Here is a 19023-nt window from a genome sequence, read left to right on the forward strand (position 1 = left end):
CTGGGGAGCATAGAGGAGGCTGGGTCAGACCCCTGGAGCTTTGCTTGTAAAGGATACAGCCCTGAAAGGATTTCCTTCAGCTGCACGGGGGGTGATGCTGACTGCTGGTGGATCTCCCCAAGAACATGTAGTATTTTGATGCTGTAGGAAGCTTAAGATCCTCATTTTGCCTCTTCACTTGTCTAGAGCCAGTGTGAGATTAGGTTCTTCAAGTCCATGTGTGGCAAAGTCTGTACACATTTATAGCAGAAGAAAGAGGATAGCCTCACCTGTCAGATGATTCATTGACCAAAAATCCAGTATGCCGTCCCTTAGGCTGACTGGTTCAGCTTGTGGTATCTCAAAGGAAGCATATAATTCACTTATGCAATAGTGTAATACTGTACAATAATGAGACATGACAAGTATTAAACGCAGCAGCCATGAGCTTACTTCTCAGAGCCTGCAAAGCCTATTTAAACATCTCCATGAAGCCCTGAGAGTCAGCGTGTGCCAAGTTCACATTCACCAGGCTTCATCCTCTTCCTTGGACTATTTTGCCTCCTGGAGAAGGTACAGGCATTGACTTTGCTGATGAGGCCAGTTCTCAACAGCATTGTCTTTTTGCGGACAATTATAGTATGGGTTTGGACAGTTAAAAATTATGATCTCTACCACATGGTGCTGTAATGTTTACCAAGGGAGCTGAAGAAGACAAAGCTTTACCACAAACTGGCCTAGTTAGGCAAGATGGTGCCTGTGGTGAGAGGTCCGATTCCCTGTTACAGTAACTGAAAACACCACAAGAGGAAGACAGGCTGATGCCTTTTTGTAGTCATCCTTCTGAAACACAGCTTGTGTGTCTGCCGTCTTGTCGGGTTTTCCAGATCTGGGGGAGGTCTTGAGTTGTGTTGGTGCCACTAGCAGTACTTGTGGTGTTGTGACGGTCTCCCCAAGTGAGGGAAGGTTTCTAGGGAGAAGTATGGTCCTCCACTGGGCTAATTCATCCGTGTGGCAAAAACTGGACAGGCTTTGGGATACATGAGCCCCTTTTGGCTCAGAAGGGCCTTGGCTAGGGTGCCTTATAGCTTGCCTGTTTATACCAGGTTTATCAGTTAGTCTAATAAAAGTTATTGCCTCACCCTGAAAACTTTGCTGTGCTTGCATCCATACTTCCCAGCACAGTAATACTTCAAGAGTATTTATCTTATTTAAAACTGACCTACCCAGCTTCGAGCCCTAGTATGAAGAAGCGTCATGTGTGTGACCTGGTCTCGGCTTCAGCAGTGCCGGTGTGACAGCTGTGGCTGGGGTGGCTGCTCTAGTTTTAAAGAAGTTTAGGGATCTCGATACACAGGATACGTACAGCCCGAAGCTTGGTTAATGTCTCAAGAATTTCTTGCAGCCATAGTTAATGATGAGCTGATGCTGTCGGCAATCATTTGATACCTCTGGGTATGGTGAGCTGCAAAGGCCAGCAGGGAGGGTTTGTGTAAGCACATACCTGTGTGCCAGCCACCGTTATTGGAACCAAATGGTCCTGAAATTAGTTATTAATTACATTGTCAGTGTTCATAATTATTTTCTGTGGTTGTTACCAGCCATGAAATATGTTGACTTAGACTGGAAGACCGAGCTTTTCCCATCTGTGCGGGTGTCTGTGTTGCAAACGCTGCCCACTGCATAGCAACAGCGACAGGCCAATCTCTCGGTCTTTAGATAATGCTTGTATTTTAAGGGCCTATTAACAAGACAAATAAAACGAGCTAGTCTTCTTCCCTCTATTATACGTGGTTTTAAAGGCAGTGAGGGAGCAAGTGCCTGACAGGCAGGGTCTCAGGTGTGGTGGAAATGGAAGGGCAGAGCTGGGAGAGTTCATGCAGACGCAGCACCCCCTCGCCCCCACAGCTTTCCACTGCTGCTTTTAAATACCCTGCTTTTAAATATGTGCCCTTTTTTAGGGCCAGAAGATGGGATAACCTTGTGGGAAAAAGAAGGGAAAATGTCGAGGGAGCATCTTTCCCACCCTTGGCCCTTCCTATGAGAGGACTTTGGACATTTTAGAGGCAGTGTTTGTTTAAAGTGCAAAGCAGCCGAGAAACTGCTTGGGAGCAGCATGTCAGGGAGGATGGGAACAGCCTGAGGCTTGGAGATGTGAACTCCCACTCTTGCCTATTGGTGCCTTAGTAACTGTAACTAAATAGTACCCAGTCCGTTTTTATTAGCAGGCTTTATGTGTTTAGGGATAAATATTAAACTCTACAATTTGGTGTGAATGTCAGCTGTTGATGAAAAGCAGATCCCAGCTGGGACAGCAAGGACATTGCATCCAGGCTGTGTTTGAGGTACATGAGTGGAGCTGTGTGGGAGAGGCTGGGCTGAGTTTATTGCTGCAGGCCAGCTCAGGCTGCTGCTTCTCCGGCTTCAGCTGAAGTCATTTGATCTACTTGGGCATGTGGCTCCATTCTGCACTCAGAAATACCTCTCTTAGCATGGTGACATGAATTCCTCCCTTTCTATTCTCTCACATTAAAAGTAAAGAGGAAAAAAAAAATCCAGCTTTTATGGGCAGAGCATTTTGCTTGTGTCCCTTGTCATCAGGGGACTGCACCCACACCTCACTTTCAGCTCCTGGGTGCGGGGGATGCCTACACTTGTACAGTGGATGTACTTGCCCAGGAGGTCAAGCTTGCAAGGTCTCGCAAATGCTGTTGGAGTATTTGCCCCTTAGTTCAGGGCAGCCACCCAAGTGTCCTGGGTTAGGAGACAGGGCTTTCTCAGCTACTTCTGCATTGTCTGTGGAGAGAGCGCAGGAGATGATGACTCTGGATACTTCACAGCTGTAGGTATGCTTTTGCTTTGAAGTGTTCTCTGGAGGAGCCTTTCCTAAAGTACACGGTGTTTATGGTATAAGCAACTGTGGACTATTTGTAATAAGGAGGACCAGTTTTTCTCTGGTTCTTGTAAGATTCACACTGCAGATACAGGGAGCATTCAGCGTTGAGTGTCAGTGCAGAGCTTTGCAAAGTGGAACCAAGAAAACCAGGGAGGAGAAGGTAGCTGGCTTTTCTCCTGCCAGGTTTTGTCATCCTTGCTTTCCATTTTCACCCTGTTTTATTTAAACCCATCTCCTAACTCTTCCTTGCCCCTTCCCTTAGAAGAGGTCTGCTTGGGCTTGACCTCTAATGATGACTTGGAGTAAACTTACACCATGAAGTGGAGCATGGTGCAAAGATCACAGAGCTTGTCTTGAGGTGCCCTGGAATTGGGTGGCTGGCTGGAGAGGACATAGCTCCAAGCCCAGAGCTGAGCAGCTGGGCAAGCTTGGCACTGTGCCTAGGTTCCCCAGCCCTGAAATCAGCAGGGTTAGGAGGCTTCATGCACTGCTGACTTGGCTGCCAGTAGCTTGAAGCTCTGTGCCAGCTACCATGGCACTGTGGACGTACCCTTTGACTGTCCCTGGATGCTCTTCTCACACCTTTCTCACACAGATCCACAGCAATCCTTCTTTGCCCTTGCTCCAACATCATCCTTCATCTCCCCACTCTCTTTGCCTTATAGACTGAAAAAGAGAAAAGATCTTATGTTATTGGCAGTCAGGGTGGATTAAAACTGGTGTGAGGATGGTGTCTCATTAAGACTGGAGGAATGAAGATTAGTTGGATCTTTCAATTTTATTTGGCCAGACTATATTCATATTCTTCCATAAGCAGTTACTGTTGGTCACTACATACTGATATAAAGGTGTCTGTCAGTTAATCAAAAAGGATCATTTTTATGTTTCATAAACTTACCTTGACAATAAAAGTGAAGAAAAGTAACAAGGACACACATTTACTAGTAACATGTAAAATTTCTTGACTGCTGAGCCAATTTAACAATTGATACTCTTAAATACTTTTTTGAGTGACTGGCTTTAAATGCAGCTCTGCCATTAGGTTGAGACTTACACACGGAGACAAGGCTAACAAGTACCTGCAAAAGCAGAAACCGAAATGAGAGTTTATATATAAACTTCATGATTGCAACCACTAATACACTGGGGGAGCCACATACTGTTCTGCTGAAAAAAAGGGTGTAACTTAACCATGCCATAACAATTTACAATTCCCCCCAAGTGCATGTTTAAATGTTCTGCGTAAGCCACAAGATGTCAGTCTGGCTACATGAAAATTCAATCACAGTCCTGTGCACCGATTTATGGGGTATGAATTTTAACTCTGATATCACTGGTAACATAATCTCTTCATTTACCTCTACAATTTGTCCTGCACTTTTTCTTATATAGACATAAATCTCCTTTCTCTTTGCAGTGACTCCTTCATATAGGGCAATATATATGGAAGATAAAAAATGACGTTGAGGAATGTAATTTACCTCTTTGTAAAATAGTTTTTAATATTGATGTGTCCTTGATCTTTACATTTTGGCTACTGTTTTGCTATGCTAATACTTGCAAGGACACATACTGGCAGTAGGGATTAGTTGTACTATTACAAACTGTTTCCTTGAAGCAGTTTGTGCAGTAAGAGCATTATGTATCAGACAAGTCATGGATCACTTTCTCTCCGTGTTTCCCTGTTTGATCCTCGTGGTACAGTTTAAATTTCCACACGCATTCCCTAAGACCTTTGCTCCAGCAATTAAATGTATATTTTTTTGTCATTGGTATCTGGGGAACTACAAGTGCTCAGGTCAGGGTGCCCAACCTCATCCACTATGAGGCTGGATCCCAGTTTTGGAATCCTCGCCAATTTCCTCAACGTGATGGTTTTGCTGGCACCATGCCTGTGTAAGTTATGCCTTTAGCTCAACCCCTGCCTCCTAAGAGAATCCTGAGTGTAGTACTTACTATTTTGATTTGACCAGGCACTGGAAGAAGCATTTGACTCTTAATATAAAGCTGACCAAGTTGCTATTCCCTGTCTGCATCACAAGGGCTGTAGCTACAAGTGTTCAGAAGGCAGGATCTGGCCTATGGGCTGCTAGTGAGACAGTGCAAATTCTTTCAGAATATGACAATCACCCTGAATAAATTTCTTGAGATATGGATCTTTTCAGGCTCATTCTTTATTTCAGATTGAAGCCTACCAAATCCTCAAATTATTATACCAGCAATACTGAAACAATTTGCTGTAGAGCAGGGGGTTAGCGCCAGAAGTGTGAATTCCCAAGGCAGAGGCAGGGCCAGGAGCTTGATGTGCAGCAGCTGAAGAAAGGCATCTGTGCAGGACAGCAGCTCACGGCTCCTTACTCTGCTGGCTTCTGAACACAGTGAGAGCTGCGAGCTGCTGCCTTACATGGAGGTGAGATACCGCTGATAATACGTGGCATTTCACCTCTCTGACAGCCAGTATCCCCACTGAGCTCCCAGCAGCATGCTTAATCTCTAGTTTGGAAAGGGTGTTCTGCTCAGACAGCCCTGTCCCCGCCAGCTCGGTATTCCCAGTGCTGCTGGGGAATCCTGTGCTCAGGGCCTCACACTCCCTCAAGAGCACAAGTTTTGCAGCATGCACGTACGCCGTGATCGATACCCACTGACTGATGTGTCACCTCCTAGCCACACGATGTGCAAAACCAATGTCAAGGCACCTGTTAGTCACTCAGGGTCTAGCAGGTCTGACCTGCGCTGGAGTTATACCAGGTCTTAGAGGGGTTATGGTAAATACTGCAGTTGAAGTGCTCCCTTCAAGGCAGACTTGATGTTCTGAGGTGCCTTATTTGCTCTTTGACAATCAGTGGATATTCTCAGTTTATCTTATGACTATAAAACAATCAGTTCTTTCCAAACCACTTTTTCATGCCTCTTTTCCCTTCTTAATCCAGGACCTTTTTCTTTGTCTGAGAAAAGATCCTTATGATTATCCTGTAGCATTCCTGGTCTAGCAGTGACTCTGTCTCCGCAAATATTGTGCTAATTCTCTGCTTTACAATCATTAACAAAGGTAAATTCATTCCAAAAAGGCTGAAGGGATCGGTCGTATGAACTGGTTACCACAGCTTACTAAATTACTGGGTGTCAAAGGGGACAGGGAGCGTGACTGCAAGGTAGGGCCTGGAGCACACCTGAGGTAAACTCATTGTTTCTTTACCTTGCTGCTTTACCTCTCAGACCGGGGGTAATCATGGAGGATCATGGTCAGCTGTGGTTGCAAACCACTGGTGCATGGTAGCTTGCTAAACCACCATGCCTTGTTACATTCGGCTACGTGCCAGCACCCCAATGGGTAACAGCCCGGTGCTGGTTTAGCTGATATGCTTCTGTAATCTGGAATAGAGAACATAGTATAGCATGTTTTTAGAGTCCAGGCAGCTTTTGCGTACAAGAAAAGATGTTTATATTTCTCTGGTGATTGATGTTAGGGAATGTATTCTATTAAAACTCAACTTTAATGCTATAACTATAATTACACAATTTAAAAACAATTCCCATAAGTAGCTAAGACATCCTGTCAACTTCCAGAACACTTATTTATCAGCATATTGCAAACTTTTTGGGTTAATAAATATGATGCACTTTGGGTCTGACATTTAGCTTCAGTTAGCAAAGACAACAGAGAAGTGAGATAAAAAAGAAAATAAAAAATAAGCTGGAAATAGAACAAAAATAACTTTGAAAAAGAGGAATACTTTGATTATTTTAATATGATAATATTTGTAGAAAAGACCATCTGCCACTGAACACTCCTAATGTTTACAGGGACCACACTGTTGCTAAGGTCATCGTGAGCCTGCTGGTTTAGGAATCTGTTTCAGGAGGCTGCAGATGGCAGTACAGGACTGCAGATGGCTGGATGTTAAATTCAGCAATTGCTCAGTTTTGATCCAGTTTTGTAGCTGTTGTTCATTCTTTGTTATTTATGATGAAACTTTGTGCCGTAAATTAAAGCTGGCTGCTGCTGTATGCTCACTCCGTTGACTGGATTGCAGGTGATTTTCCCTCACATGACAGTCCTCCTTCTAAGCCTAGGTCAGCGAGTGTAACAAATAACAGCTGAAAAGAGTGATATACTTTAGTAGCAGATGTAAAAAGGAATTTACACTTTTTAGTTAGCCCTTTGTGATACCACTGATCCAAACATCCATGTTTCTGACGATTTTCTCTCGTTCTGTTTGAGGCTAATGTAGCATTGCTTTAACAGAGCATCTTGGGAGACTTTGAAGAGAGGGCAGGTATGTGCCCAGGCTGTGTCAGACCTCTAGGTTTCCTCCTAAAAACTGTCTGAGATGTGGCTTAGCTGTTTGGAAGCTAAATAACTTCTTACCAGAATGGCTGAAAACAAACCTAGGCCCTGATCTTGCAGACATGTGTTTTAATAGTCTGACTTCAGACAGTGTGTAGGATTAGTCACATGCAGAAAGTATTTATGGAACTGATACCTATGACGAAATATAAAAACCAGAAGGCCCTACTTCCAAATAATAAAATAAGATGCATAACATTTTTGCCTCATAGAATAAATTAATTACAGAGTTATAGTCAGTTTGGGATTTAAGAGACCTGGATTTGAATTCCAGTTCTTTCACAGACTCCCTTCTGTGACCTTTGAGCAGGGCAGTTCGCTTGAGCTGTAACAGAAAGCAAGGCTCTTGGAGAGAGGCCGCAGGAACTGCCAAAGTCTTGGAATACTTATTATTTGTTTCTTATGAGACTGGCAACAAGAGATAAATTTGCTTTCTGTCCAAGCATCTGTGTGTGTGACTTCTGACGTTTTGCCACTGCAAGCAGGGAAAGAGAGCATAGCTGCCATGTTTGACATAAAAGCGTAAGAAGCTACAAGGGAGAATCCATGCACCCTATAAAAGGTTTTGTGCATGTGGGTGTGCGTGTCCCCCTCAGCCAGCGCAGTTACATCATGAGTGCCGGGTGCTCTCCGTTTCCCGAGGTGCTTACTGCCTGTGCTTAGGAAGACCAGCAAGGCAGCGTGCCGAGCCAAGTGTTTGGCTGTGCCTCCACCTACAAGAAACCACACAGTTTGTGACTGTAAATGGTGCTCAGAGAAGCCTCACTTTTGCTGGGCTGGAAGATTTTTGTGAAGTGAGAGCCAGCATTGTGTGGTTTGGAAGAGGCTCTTCGGAGATTAGCAGCAGATCAGTAGATTTCTCCACTGCCTCTTAGTGTTACGAGCAGAAGGAGGGACATCAGCCCAGGGTTTAGGAGAGCCAAGATTACGTCCCGTGCTTTTCCACATTCTCCTCTGTGACCCTAGGGCACAGGACTGGAGCCTAAGCAAAGCTCCAAGTGCCAGGGCATCCCAGGAGGAAGGCAGGGGAAAAAGAGAAAGCCCTCGGTGGGCCGAGTTTGCTGCAGGTTTTGCAGTGGCAGCTTCACCCACAGACCTCAAAGGTGTTTCTAGGTAGGCCTCTGCTGAGGGGCAGCAGGCAAGGTGGAGGCTGGCCAGGCTTTACTCCCCTGCTTGGAGGATGGTCTCTGCTATTTCAGTCTGGAGCCGGTGCTGGGGATAGTTGTGCTGAGTGAGCCATGTCCCTCCCAATAGCCATGTCCCTCCCAATAGCCATGTGTCCCCACGCAGTCCCTTGTGCCCTCCATCAGTGAATACCGTCACCTCCGCCCTGCCAGGATAACTACTCTCTGAATGGAGTTCTTTGATTTCCAGTGCTGTAAACAGCAAATCTTTGCTAGCACTTACTGTTTTCCACAAACCGCGTGAGGCGGAGGTTGCACATGCGGTTATTCTGGCAGACCTGGGTGGGTGTCAGCCTTTGGCAAGGGGAGGAGGAGAGCAGTGGGAAACAGGAGGATGGGTACAGCTGGGGTGGGAGGTGTGGAAAAAGCCTAAGCTAGCTTGTCATAAGCTGGAGGCACCTAACAACCATTTGTGTTGGGGTCTCTGTGGGTCCAGGCCTTAATTTCTTCATGCCTCAGCTTCCAGTCCATGAAGTGGAGATGAAGGAGTCTCCCCGCCTCAAGCAGGGAGGGGCTGGCTGGCATTACTGAGAGAGTCAAATGGCACATGCATGTATAATCTTAATACATCTGAAAACAGGTTGAAATGCGTGTCTGTTTGGTTATTTTAATCTAATTCAGAAGCCAAGTTAAGTTACACTTGGCGCTGGGATAGCACTGGAAAGCCTGTGCGGTGGGGTAGATCATGGGTGTGCCTTTCAACTCACCCTGATCCATATGTGAGATAACAGAGAAGCAAAATGTTTGGGTAGGCATGGTAAAAATGCAAATATCGACACCGACTACCACATATGGAAAAAACACCTGCTTGTGAAAAGATCCAAATGTCAAGGCTGTGAGTGCGAAGTCATCTGTTTATCCACAGAGCAGGTCCTGCAGTTGAACAAGCTTCTCACATTTCCCCATCACTGTGCCATCACTTTGTCCTTCAGGGACCACCAGTGAGTGATGCCTAATCGCTGCCTGGCATGTGGCCACTAATTCAGGGCACACACATTTCTAAACAGCTATTAGATGGCTTTGGGTTACTGCTGGCCATACCTGGACTCAGACCAGTGACTGGGAGGGTTAAAAAGATCACGTTTTCCTTCCCATTATTCAGGCCACTCCATCTCTCAGTACTGTAATTTTAAAAGCTGGAAAAAGAAGCAAATGAGCTTTGAATCTTTGCACAGTATCAGCTTTCCATTGTAGGGAAAGGACTTCTTAATTACACCTGTACAGTGGTGTGCTGTCTTCAGGCTTTCACAGATTGGAAAACACATGTACAGCTATGCTTACAGACATACACAAGATAAACAGGTGTGGGTTTGTTTGTTTGGATTTTTTTTCTCTTCTTTAAGAAACAGCTCATGAAAGCATGGTTGGCAAGGTATAGGTGGGAGAGAGTTTATGGTAAAAGGATACAGATGGCATTGGGAAAATGATCTTATACGTAAACTATATAGAACAGGAAAGAAATACACAGGTAAGGTAGAAGCAGGTTGTCCAAGTGATAAAGCATACCAAGGAAAACATTCATCTGGACTGATAACGAGCTTCAGAGGCCTTTGATTGTTTTGAACACTGCCAAAAGTCATTGTAATTATCAACTGAAACTGGGAAGAAGCTATAAAACGTGCTCCGTTCATTTGCTGAAGCGTCTTCTCTTCCCTCTGCCTATACAGTTTGAACAAAACACTTTTGTAGTTCTACCCATCTCTTGGAAAATCTGAAACATTCAAAGCTACACTTCATTAGAACAGCTCACCTAATCTCTGGAAGGGCATGTGCATAAGTGTCTTGCGTGTGCTTCTGGTTTCCTGTCCACTTTTCCCAAAACACTTTTTCTTTCTCGTGCCAGAAAGCTGCTTCATTTTCTATCAGAAATGTCACCATAAACTTTTTTTGAGTCTTTGATAGCTATTAATGACTGTGCTTCTTCCTTCTCGATATGATACTACAGCAGCTTTAAAAGACAGTACCTCATTCAGCTGATATTTTGAATAAGCTGGACTGATTTAACAGATTTTAGAAAAAAAGGAATAAAGTAACTGACCTGCTTGACCTGTGATGACTATTCCCACCACCTATAGCTGATGGAGTCTGGTAGCTGATGGGAGGAAGCAGGCAGAATTTGCTGGGAATTTGTGTTAGAATTGTTCTGTTCAGTCATGACATTCAGACACTGTAATTCAAAGAACAAAAACCTGTTAAATTAACAACAGTCTGCTCATACCTTGATGTCTCCACTACCAACGCTGTCATTACTCTGTACACTCAGTTAGAAATCGTGAAATGGCTTTGCAGTGGCGATAACTTTATTAAACTTGTATCCTAAATCACTTTTAAATGAGTACAAATGGTTATGCTTTTATTTTGGAATACTCTGAAACATTTATAATTATTAAAATATGATCAGAAGCAATTCACAAGATTATAATGCTTGATCTGAGCCTTGTCAGAAAGATTGTAAAGGTCTCAAATATCAGAGTATTTTATGACTCTTATAACTTTTTAGAGTCATATCACCATCTGATGCAAATCAAGACACCTCTGTTGGGTTGCTTGTACTTTTCCATTGAGAATTTAATTATAATATAGTATAATTTCCTGTTGTTGAACAATTTTCTGTGAGTTCCAGTTGCAGAACAACAGTATATTCACTCCCACAGTCATGCAACATTTCACAATCTTAATTTCCTTTTTAAAGACTGGAGCTATCCTGCTAAAAGTATTAAAGACATTCTTAGACAATTAAAACCAACAACAATAACTGCTGCAAGTACATAATTATGTTACGCTGGAAAAAGATCTGCTGCTTGTACAACTTAACTAACACAAATAACCCAATAACAGCTGCCATCCTCTGGCTCAATTCTTAACAAATTTAGTTCTGCTTTCCATTTGCCCTTCTCCAGCCACTACACTGCTCACTGAAGTCACATGCGTGTTTGTAGCGCTTAGTACTAGGCACAGAGAGGCACAAGCTGCTTTTTGGCAAATGTGTAAGGCTATATAGTATGTGTGAGTGATAAGCATGCACTTATGGGTGAATAAGTGAAGTATGTAATACTACATGCTTTAGATTTGAATTCCCTAGCTGCTGTGAGATATTGTACATCTGAATCATAATGCAAAATACTTTATTACTTTTGTTCAGAGGGTGTTTTTCAGTTGGGAGAACAATAAACTTAATTTCATAATGACACAGGAACAGTGGATTAAAAATATCCAGTGTTAACCAAGCTCTCTCTTACTGCAAACTGATATGTGATCCACTTTTTTTACTAAATTGTGTGCAAAGTTTTAAACAGATTTTGTAGTTACCAGTAAAAAATAGGATCTTCAAGAACAAATTCCATCTGAAGCTGTAAATGAAAAACCTGCCTGAGAACTTTACGAAGAGAAACCATGTGGAAATGACAAAGAGAACTCAGGGCCCTTAAAAACTAACACTGTGAAACGTCACAGGTAGTGACCACTTGCCTGTGACCCCTTCTAAATCCATTTTTGAATGCACTGTCACTTCTGGCATCATCTCTAGGTATTGGCATCCTTCAAAATCAGCACGCTATGTGAGCCACCATCTCTTGTAGGGCTACATTGTTGTATTCCCGTGCTGGAATGGCAAGCAGGCAAGGGGAAGGAGAAAGCAGGGGCATGCCATGCTCCCATGATACGTGGCTGAAGACTGATGGTTCTGGGAGGAGGGCTTGGGGGGGGTCGTAGTTTCTGTTCTGTTGGCAATGACTTTGTGTATCTGTGACATGGAATGAATGCTGCTGCATCTGTGTATTGTCTGTGTTGAAGCCTCTGATGCCTTGAGCTCTCTCATGTAATACTTCTCCATGGGACATTTGAGGGAGGGGTAGAGCATCTGAGAGAAATCCATGTAGCCTTTACAGTGGAGACAGCATTGTTTTCTGTACAGGTGTCGGAGACACCATTTATCAATAGAAGTATGGGAACAGCTGCTCTTGGGCCAGTTCTTTTGGTCAGTGGTCAAGAATGGATGCATAAGGAGAAAGAGAACAGGGAAGCATGCAGCAGTACTTTCTAAAATACTCTCCATCCTCCTCCCCTGACTAAACAACTCTTTTTTTTCATGTTACTGTTTTTACGCACGTCCAAATCCATTCCCATTCAGACCCTCCTTCCTATGCCAACCCAGAGTCAAAGGGAAGGGTTTCTGCAGGTGGCCATTGTTTCTTGCACTTGGGGAAAGAGGAATAAAGATATGCATAATATTTTTCAGTGAGACAGTTTTGGGGATAAAAAATGGCTTTGCTTTGGAAATACAAATGTTTTTATTTCTTTATTGCTTTCCAAACTCGCTTTTTTTTTCTTTTTCTTTTTTTTTTTTTTTTCTGAAAAGGTCCAGACTCACCATTTTTAAAAACACTCTGATCCAAATAAACCTGAAACCCAGAACTAGAATTTTTCATGACAAATATTTTTGGCTAATTTTTGCCGGTTCTTGTGGCGTTTTCTCTGTGTGTCTTTCTGATCTTCTGAAAGTGCAGGCACATGTCCCCAGGCTCAGGGCTCCCATACCTGTTGCGGTGCGGTGCTTCTCAGTGTGCTTACATCTCTGTATGTGCAGGCTGCGTGCATCTTGTGTAAGACTGAATCCTAGGTAGTTCTGGAGAAGACAGTTGTCTTCAGCCCCCTGGCCCCACTTCTATAGCTGTCTGCATCATAGCCCCATGTCTTAAACCTCTTACCTGGGTCACCATTTGTTTCCTAGAGAAACCTGTGGCTGTCGGCTGAACCCAGCAGGAACATGTAATTTCAAATCACTCCTTTGGGTGCAGGTGCAGGCAGTGACTCTCAGGGAAACACTGGGTCCCCAAGTCCTGTAAGCTTTAAGCTATTCCTTTAGCAAAGTTGTAAGACATAACAATCTGTTTGAGGAGCATAGTATTACTTAAAACTGCGGTTTTCATGAAAGAACACTCAAGATTTAATCTGATAAGGTAAAAAGAGATCCTGATAAACCTGAGAGATTTTGGGGTTAAGGAATTAGATGACACCTGATCTTTAAATGTATTGCCACAAAAATTCTTAAGAAAAGCAGCTCTTGTTAGCCAAGCACAGCAGATGAACAACAAATACAAAAAAGAAAAAAAAAACCCAGCAACCTGCATCTGGTTTAAATACAGCCAAATAGTGTAATGGTCAGAATAAATTAGCAAGCAAAAAAGAAAACCTCATGTTGCCTAAAAGATGATAAAATAGATTTGGTGGTCTTCATTACTTGCTTTTGGAGCTGCATGACCAGTGTGTTAATGCATCACGCCTTTTCTATATTTCCTAGGCAGCAGTTTGCTTTGTTGAATTGCCCTTTCATGTTGGGCATGTTCCTGTTCTCATTTAATGTTAAGCTCAAATAAATGAATAAAAGGCAAAAGATGCAATATAAGTAGAAGAGCTAGGGATTGCACTTCATGCGAGCTGATTCAGCGCTAAGAGCTGCACAGTTATTTTTATCTGGAAGTGCTCCCGAGCTAGCAAGGCTTGTGGAGGGACTTCTCAGCTGTGTTGCCTGGCTCATATCAGACATAGTGCAGGATTTCTGTGCTATCACACCCTGTTGTGCAGTGTGGACATGTTCATCTGCACCTCTTAGCATGTTCTTCAACATGGGCTAAGCCACATCAGTCTTCAGAGCTGAAGGAGCAGAATGGGAGCCACCGACCACTGCTGACACAAGCCCAGGCCAGTCCCAGCTAACCCAGGCGGCACACGCAGCTATTTCTCCCTCCCTGAACAGCTGAGGATGGTGATCTGGTTAGATCTCAGGAGCTCAGTTTTGGAAGGATCTGAGTAAATCATGTGCATAGCAATTAATGTTCTTATTTATCAGCTCATCCCTCCACTTCCCACAGCACACCGAGTGGTTTGGGAGGTGTTGAGAGATGTCGGGGGCTGGCTCTGGGGGGTGAGGACGTGTGCTGCTCCTGCAAGGTAGAAACGGCCAGATCCTGGAAGCACAACCCGCAGGGCTGTGATCCCTTGGCAGGACCATGCCCCTTTTGATGATTAGGGAAATCCTGGTAAAATGCAGAGCAGAGCATTTCCTTTACACTGTCCTTTCTGTTGTCTTCTTGTCCACAGCAGCATGTGGAGACCCAGCCTCAGGGGAACACAGACGGGCAAGCTGATGCCAGATGTGCCAGTGTTTACTCGCTCGGGGACTTAGGGGCACAAAAGCCAGGTGGCTGGAACAGCTCTGCGCAAGTCAGCAGAGGGTCCTTTGGCTTGCCAGAGTAATGCACTATGGACAACAGAGCAGCTGTAAGGAATGGAGAAAATTGCTCGGCACAGGGAAAGAAAAGTATTATTTGTGACATAGGTCCTTCTCTCTTGCCTTCTATGGGCCCATTCTGAGGTTGCTCTTTTTAAAGGGCAGGATTGTAGTTTGCTGTGAATGAAGTTGCATGCAGTAATGAACCTCCTGAGGCTATTTTTCTTTTAAATGCATGGATTGTAGGTAAGTAATTTAAAATTCTTATCGTGGGATGTGGAGATCATTAACAAGCCAGTTAAGTAAAGCAAAGTTCCTTCATTTCTGAAATGCCCAATTCAGTATGACTGTGATTGCTGAACACACAAGCTTGGTAGGGTCCTGGCTTAGGAGTGTATTCAATACTTCATTTGCAGTTGATTCAGTGTTTTAGCACAGTGAGAGTAGGCTTGGTGTGGTTTTTTTGTAAATTTTATGTAGCACTTTTTCACATAAATGGCCAGAAAAAAGTGCTTCTGATAAGAAAGCAAGCATGATACACTCAATGATGCTGACTTTCAGCAATTCTGGTTAAAAAAAAAAAAAAAAAAAAAGACATTTGCTGACATCTCGTATTGCCATATGACTGTTTTCAATTTTTTCCATGACTTTTTTCCTGGACCACGTTTGTTTTTAAGTGATGTATTTCCTAGCCAGGAATTTTAGCTGTGCTCTCTATCCAGTCAAGCGGTGCATTGTGAGATTCCGTCAGAGCGGCTTGAGCTCTCAGAGAGCTTCTTGGCTGGTGTGCAGGTCAGGCACATATGGAGAAGATATCAGCTGGAGAGATTGCACAGGCCCTCAAATTTTTTTTTTCACTTGAGACCTGTTTGAAAACTCCTGTCAATTTTGGTTTTAAATGTATTTATGGAAATGGTCTAAATCCTCGACATTTTGATTCCGTTTGCTTTCCGAGACCGCAGCAGATCATTTACTGGTTAGTTACACTCTTTCAAATTGAGAAACCCATAAAGAGTCAGTACGGCCTGGAAATCTAATTATTAGTTGCTTACAACTTCCAAGGGTGAAACCTTGCTCTCAGGTCCTTACTACATACTGCTGATTTTAATAATAATTTATGTGGGTGTGTGGTTTTATTTGTCAAGAACCCGTGTTGCCTGATTTGGACAATTTTATCTGGGGACTGAGGCAGTCAAGTGATTCTTTGCATCAAGAAGGTCTGAAGGAACTCCCGTCTTGCATCAGCACCCTGCCGCTCATTAGGACTGGGCACCCAAGACATGAAAGCAGTAGAATTGGCCTGTTGGTGGATGTTTTTGATCAGCGTTTCAATCACTCCCCTAGGTTGGAAGGGCACCTTCTGGAACATGGTAGCACTACACATGGGCGCAGCAGTGATTTGCATTGTGGCACCCAGGCAGACAAAGGAATTGGTGCATTTTTTGGTGCTGGTGGTCACTCTCTTTAACTCAGTGTTCAGCCCCTGTCGAGATGAGGTTTAGATTCCTATTGGGTGAAAGCCGTCACACCATGCATTTAATAATATAGCTTTGGGATATACTCTGATATCAGCGGGAAATATGCCAGCAAAACATCTATAGAACTGGCTGTCAGCAAACAGTTAACACAAGGTTATAGAGAAAAGGCGGCCTTTGGCCAGCCTCCATTTACTTTCACACTTTACTACCAGTTGCTGAATAAATCCAAGGTGGACAGTAATGAATCTGAGCAGGAAAATTCTTCAAAACAACTGATTTTCTGGGTGTGCAGGAGCAAATGGCTAAGATACTGTTTTGTCTAAGGAGTCAACATGTTTTTGTAAAGAGTTCTCACAGGTTGGATCCAGCATCATTGAATTAGGAGGTATCTTGCAGTTTAAATTTAAACTAACCAGAATCAAGCTAAGTGGAACAATTACTGAGTGTTCTGATAAAAAAAATATAAATTTGATCTTCTTCTTCCTAATGAAGCTTTATTATCCCAGCCAGCAAATATTTTTTTAACCATGAAAAGAAAGTATCCCCTTGCAAAATAATAATTTCCTAAACATGGTAGATGATGGTGTTAGCACAGATATTAAGTAGGAGGCTGGAGTTCTCTTTCACGCTATCTGAAAACACTCAAGTAGACTTTTACATTGGACCAGGGAGAATTTAAGAGATAATGTAAGAAGGTTGTTAAACTTGCTATGTATTTTACATCCACTTGGGGAACACTTTAATTCCAGTCCTAAGATGCTGAAAACACTACACTCAGCAGTATAGCTATTACCTGTTCCTTGTATTAAAAAAATCAGCTTCAGTATTAATTTATCAGTGGAACAAGATGTATAAAGATTTATGGGTGAAATTCCTCCCTTGCAAGGAGCCAGAGCTAGCTCTAGGCACTACTTAAATATTGCTTTACCTCTGCTTTGCAAAATCCAGTGATTTTAAATGGTGACTAGGCTTCTGACTGACCTTCTCCATATGGGAGACTTTCATGGTGGGTGAAGAAAAAGGACATCTGTCTTTGAAATTGGTTTCCAACTTAGTGCATACAAATCTAATCACCAGAAAGAAGGTTTAATCAAGAGAGAATTAAAACTAAGAAGAAATTGCCCAATCAAAAAATTTAAAACCTGTGATTGCCAACTGTTCAGGAGATAAGGAATCAGGATTTCTGCTTTACTTTTACTCTAGACTCAGAGTCATTTACTGCCTGGAGATGGAAATATGCACCTATTATTATTTAAAATTAAGTGAATACCTGTTGATAGTAAGAATTATAAAAGCATGCTTAGATCTTACTGAGACTTCAGAAGCACCTTAAATGCACCTAATATACAGACAGTCCTTTCTGATCAATGACATGGTTTCTGTCTCTGGAGCTAGCTGATTAAAAAACATGATAAAGATAGAGAAAAGTGATAGAAGACTTCAGCAAAGTGATCAAGCAAATAATGCGTATACCTCTTATGTACAAATATATTTGTATACATAATCCTTATTTTAGCCTTTACAGCTGAACTCTATTTTCTGTTGAGAACAGATTTAAAATCTTCAGTTATTGTGATCAATAAATGTAATTGTGGAGTGACATGCTTCCCCAAATGAATAGAGAAACTGCATGAGAGCCTGGCTTTACATTTTTAATAATATATAAATATTATTTCTAACTTACTGCTGTTCTGTCATGCATGCCAACACACGTACCTTCACACTGCTGTGCTGCCTCATGGCCCAGTACCTCACTGACCAGGGTCGGTCAAAAAGGAAGATTGCCCCAAATGTAAGATGGAATAACAGCAATAATTTCTAACATAATGCACAGTAGAATCAGCAACTTAGCCAGCTAATTAATTTTATAAGTGAGGCAAACAACAATTTTAAGAACATATTTGAAGAGTAATAGTGAAAGAGTTCCTCGAGTCTTTTCACACATTTTCAGCTTTGAAGGTGTATACTCCCAAGCATGAATGAAAGCATGAAACACCACCTCAAAACAATTTTTTGTTTTGTTTCAGCTCTTCTGGTTCTTTCATTTGTGACTTGTGTCTGTCCACATTCTTCAGGTACGTAGGTGAGTTTCTTGGCTTTACGTTAAATAAATTTGAGTTTTTGAAGAAAAATCTGCAGTGAGATGTAAACAGGAGTCTTTTTTCTACTGCAGGATATAAGTAACTTCCCTTCAAGTAAATGGGAGTTATTTATGTGCAAAGACTTGGGAGGTTTTCATAAGTAATAAATGCAATTAGACACTATTATAGAGAATTCATGAACAAAAATTACAGGGTGCTATTCAATATATGCAGGGAGTTCAATTTATTATAATTAATATTTTTAACTACCTTTTGAAAACACCTCTGGAAATGCTATTTCTGAAGTGAAATGCAATTATAGGTACAGAATGCGAGAAATTAATGTTTATATTCCTATGTATTGAGGAAAAACACAATTTGAAAGAGCTTTTTTATTAGACAAGCCAGGACTGAAAATGAAGGGGAGGATTGCACAATGCACAACTGCTAATGATGGTTGAGAGATGAGATCACCAGAGCAGCTAGGAGTTAAAACATGTGGTTTGAATTAGGGGTACGGGCTTTCTAGGTGCTCGATGTATTTGATAGAAGATGTCTCAAAAGCATATGTGAACAGCTCCAAAGAGAGCAACACCTTCAGAAATATTAGACTTCACTGTTCTGTAGCCATAATTTCTTTTCTTTTTTCCTCCTTCTGTAGTATATCAATGTGGAAATCAAAGAACTGTATTTCTGAGGGAATATTGTTCCCATCATCAGAAAAATTAAACGCTTTAGGTGTTAGGGACAGCATGAGAATCTGAGCTGGATTTTAGTGCACTGCAAGAGGTGATTAGGAGACTTTGTTTCTTTAAGGAGGCAGTTATT

The 19023-nt window shown here is 42.5% G+C and overlaps 2 long non-coding RNA genes across 3 annotated transcripts in view; one reads left to right on the forward strand and one right to left on the reverse strand.

Annotated features, from left to right (window-relative positions):
* The window catches only part of LOC308059360, a 20535-nt gene extending 5312 nt beyond the window's left edge, over positions 1 to 15223 (reverse strand). For both annotated transcript variants that reach the window (XR_013926217.1, XR_013926218.1), the window contains exon 1: positions 1 to 15223. This is a non-coding gene — a long non-coding RNA (uncharacterized lncRNA).
* Positions 15215 to 19023, forward strand: part of LOC308059359 — a 36606-nt gene continuing 32797 nt past the window's right edge. Inside the window, exon 1 of the long non-coding RNA XR_013926216.1 lies at positions 15215 to 19023. This exon is cut by the window's right edge and continues 21313 nt beyond it. This is a non-coding gene — a long non-coding RNA (uncharacterized lncRNA).

Source organism: Falco punctatus (assembly GCF_963210335.1).
Source record: "Falco punctatus genome assembly, chromosome: 2".
In the NCBI taxonomy this organism is placed as follows: Eukaryota; Metazoa; Chordata; class Aves; order Falconiformes; family Falconidae; genus Falco; species Falco punctatus.